Here is a 4,228-nt window from a genome sequence, read left to right as displayed (position 1 = left end):
GATGAACATCAAAAGCAATATGCTAAGTGAAAGAAGCCAGATGCAAAAGGTTACATACTGTGTGATACCATTTATATGAAATGCTCAGAAAATGCCAATTTATGGAGACAGAAAACAGATCAATGATTGCCTGGGGCTGGGAGTAGGAATGAGGATTGACTGCTAATGGGCAGGAGGGATATTTTGGGGGTGATGAAAATGTTCTAAATTTGAATTGTGGTGATGCTTGCACAACCCTGTAAATCTACTAAAAAATTACTGAATTGCATACTTGAAACAGGTAAATTCTATGATATGAAAATTATACTTCAATAAAGCTATTAAAAAATTACAGAGCTTGTTTTTCCCACATAATGCCCCAAGTCCAGAGCTGGTATAATGGGTTTTTTGTAGTCACTAAAAACCTAGATTCTTTCTGTCCTCTAGCATGTGTTCTTGCCCTCAAGGTCATATCTCCACCTCCTTCCTGGCTAGAAGAGAAGAAAGAGTGGAGAGTGGCCATTGCTTCCTGAGCCTTTGGCTAAGATCAAGTGCGGTATCTGCTCTTATCAATTTAAAATCTGATATGTCGGTTATCTAAGGACAATACATTAAATGGATTTTTGGGTCAGGAAGATGGAATAGGAGCTTACTATGTCCACTTTACCCATCTACCTGTAATTGCAGTACCTCCAGAAATGGTGCATTCTCCTGGCGGAATTAAAGGGAAAAAAAAAGACATTGGTCTGCTAAATCAGCCATGTTTAAGGATACTTCTGGGAAGCCCCACCCAACAAGTGTTAGATATCAATAGCTAGAACACTGTCTTATGACACTCTTAACTGCAAGGAAGCATGGGAAATGTGGGACTATTGCTGCCTCCAGTCAAATCAAGGTTCTGTCAGATAGAAGGGAAGAGTAGATATTGGGTAGAGTAGCTTGCTGTCCTTGGGGTTGACAAATACTTCCCGGTGTCAGTGTAAACACAAATAGAACCAGCATTGCTTACATCACAGAGCAGTACTTGGTTATAAGGTGACGAACCAGAATATGCTCCTTATTAATGGTTTCTTGTCAAAATGAAAACAAAACCAATCAAATTTTTAACATAAGGACCCAAGAGAAACTGTTACTTTGTAGAGAAACACTACGCTAAACAAATATTCACTGTTGTTCAAATATTTAAGACAAAAATTTGAGGGTGGAGTCATTTGATACAGTAGAAAGAACAGAGGTCTTGAGTTAGAAATGTCTGGATTGAAAACTTGGCTGCACCTTTAGTAACTACACCTCAGGCAAATCCCATAAATTAGCTAAGCCTCAATTTCCTCATCTGCACAAGGGGAATGATAATACCTATCTCACACGGTTATTGGGAGGACTTAATAAGACAGCTGCTGTAAGGCACCTGCCTGTGCGTCGGCTTCCCTCCTTCACAACGCACACTACACAGTGGCACTACACTGCCTCACATGCCAGCAATGAAGAATGAGTCCTGAGTTTTTTCCTTGCCAAAATTAAACAGCTGTCCAGCTATGGTTTCTCCACATTTACCAGCCTGAGAATTTTTCTCAAGAGAATTCCTAATTAGAGATCATCTATTCAACACACACACACACACATACACACACTCACACAAATTATAATGTGGGGTGGGAGGGGTAGCAAAAAACAAACAGAAAATGGAAACAGAAAAAACAAAAACAGAAACAAAAACCCTGAAGTTAACATGTAGAGAACAAAATTCTAAAAATAGTCTTTTAATTTTGTACCCAAAGTGTTGTAATATTCCTAATAGCCAATTCTTTTACAGAATCAGAGACAGCACTTAGAAAAACATCCCAACCCAATTTATGTACTGGGCACATTAAAAAAGGTGGGGCCCGTGTCAAATGCTTGTGTGCGCAGGTGCCCATCAGGCACGAAACCCAGGCCGTCTATTACTTGCCTATTCTTCATACTTCAGTCCCACTAAGCCATCCTGGAGCCTCTGCGATTGCTTTCTCCCTGAAGCACAAATACAGCTTAAAATAGGAGACTTCAAATTGGCTGATTGTGATAGGTTTGCAAGTTTAGTAGCTTTTTCAAAGTCTTGGTTAAACACTGAGTGAAATCCATATTTCTACAACAATGCTATGTACATCAAAGAAGGGCTCTCAGGCAAAAGTGTGAAATCTGTCAACAAAAGGTAGGACAAATATTTAGTACCTATCTTTATTCTCTACAAAATACCGTAATTATAATAATGATGAGAGTCTTGATAATAAACAGCATTTAGTTTACTTAATTAAAAGACAAGAGCAGGCTGGCAAAACTGATACAATACTTTAGGATGCAATGTTACAGTTTGGTTTTTCCAGTCACTCTGTATCAGTGATTTAATTTTTTTCCATTCCATGATGCGTCTGAGTGCTGTGATCCTTACCTACCCGTTTTTCTCCTCCCTGTGTGTGACTCGTCTCCCAGGGGCGATGTCACAGGCTGCCATGTGAGGAGAGGGCCCTGCACAGGAAGCAGCATGGTTCTCTTCAGTTAGCAGCAGCTCTGCCTGCCAAAACCCAACAGCTGTCAGGACTTCTCCAGCTGCGGCTGCCACTGTTTCCCAGAATTCTCCCTCAGACCGCAGATTGTGAAATCCTATCTGTCCTTCAGTGCCCTCCACAGCTAACAGCAGTTAATTTCTACTGGATTTGTGCAAAATTTCTCTTATCCTGAGAGCTGCCACAATTCACACGTGAATTGGAAGTCAATTAAAAGCAAAACAAAACAAAAATCCTTATTCCCTCTTTTCTTGAGAGTTGTCCTGTATTATAATTACCATGTTCCTACCTCTACCCCTCTACCTCGTTACCAAATCATGGAGTACAGGAAAAGACAGACCAAAGAAAGATCCCATCTGACACAGCTTCACTGACAGCTTGGAGTAAGAGTTCACAGTAGCAGTGCTTGTGGATCTGGTCATAATAAACAGCCTTGCACAATGAGTGCTTTCTCTGCCATTGGACCATATAGTAGCCTTTCCACAACACAAAAACAGCTGCTGTTCTGGAATATTTTCATATTTATATAAAACTCAGTTTCAAAACACAATTGATTGTTTAGTTTTCTCATTGCAAGTACAATTAGCTGGTAGATCTGATATTTATAAGTGAAAGCAGTGGCTAGGGAAGGAGAGAGGACAGTTGAGCAACAGCTGGGTTCTTCATTCACTCACACGAGCATTCACTAGGCCCCCACCCTCAGAAAGCACCCACCCCCCACCCCCGGAGGGAGGAAGACACACTTTGGATGACAATTTACGGGTGTGACAAGGGTTACAGAGAGTGCTCTGAGGATGCTGGTCTGCAAGGTCAGGCAAGGCCTGTATACTGGGCCTTGAAGGGTCTTTGGAAGACTTGCAGTAAAACTCACTTACTCATTAAAGTGCTGCTAGAAGTTTTATTTGGCTTATAAGCTCCTTGTGTGTGAGTGTGCGGCACAGCTATTGTTTGTCAAGCGAGAGGTAAACCCAAATCTCTGGGTTCTAGATCCAATACTTTACTTAAACACTAGGGGTCAGTAGCCTTCCAAAAACTGCGAGTCAAGCTGAGAGCCCCAGTCCTGGGCGCTGATAGGAGTGGACTGGAGCTGATTCTCACAGCAGAAGAGTCGAATAAGCACAGTAGTTGCTTTCCCAACCCCATTCCCTTCTTTCAGTGACAGCCTTAACTTTTATTTGGGTACCTTCACCCCCTCCTGCAAAAAGCTCAAGTGCTTGGGGGAAGCCAATCCGGTGGTGGGGCTTGCTGCACAGCCCAAGTTAATTTGCATTATCCCATCCCCTGGCTCCACATATTGGTTCAAGAGTAAGCACATGACTCTATTTGGGCCAATGAGATTAAAGAGAAATTTATTGCGGATGACTGGGAAAACAGAGCTCCCGGAAGTGACCTTTTTTCTCTCTCTTGCTCTATGGATGGGGACAAAGAAACTCAAAGCCCTGGGGATGTAGATAGTCATCTGGCATCTACCAGGTATGGGGAACGGCTATAAAATGAAGGTAACTGCAAAAACAGAGAACAGAGTTTTAAAAAAAAAAAAAACAACTCAGGGTTCCTGGTGAAGTTCTGTCTGGTCAATGAAGCAAACAAATTCTGCAGCCTTTCCTAAGCAGACTTTCCAGCTGCATAAGCCAACTAATCACATCACTGTGAAGCACGCTGAATTTGGTTTTCTTTTTTTCATCTGAAGGCATCCTAAGTGATACATG

General features: G+C 41.7%; 1 non-coding gene across 1 annotated transcript; it reads left to right on the top strand.

Moving 5' to 3' along the window:
* The first annotated feature begins 500 nt into the window (after positions 1-500).
* On the top strand, positions 501-691 carry LOC134366072 (U2 spliceosomal RNA). The gene has a single exon (XR_010022240.1). It is a non-coding gene; the product is annotated as a U2 spliceosomal RNA (small nuclear RNA).
* Positions 692-4,228: the final 3,537 nt, after the last annotated feature.

The sequence above is a fragment of the Cynocephalus volans genome, chromosome 1 (assembly GCF_027409185.1).
Source record: "Cynocephalus volans isolate mCynVol1 chromosome 1, mCynVol1.pri, whole genome shotgun sequence".
In the NCBI taxonomy this organism is placed as follows: Eukaryota; Metazoa; Chordata; class Mammalia; order Dermoptera; family Cynocephalidae; genus Cynocephalus; species Cynocephalus volans.
This window is presented reverse-complemented; position numbering and strand designations above follow the sequence as displayed.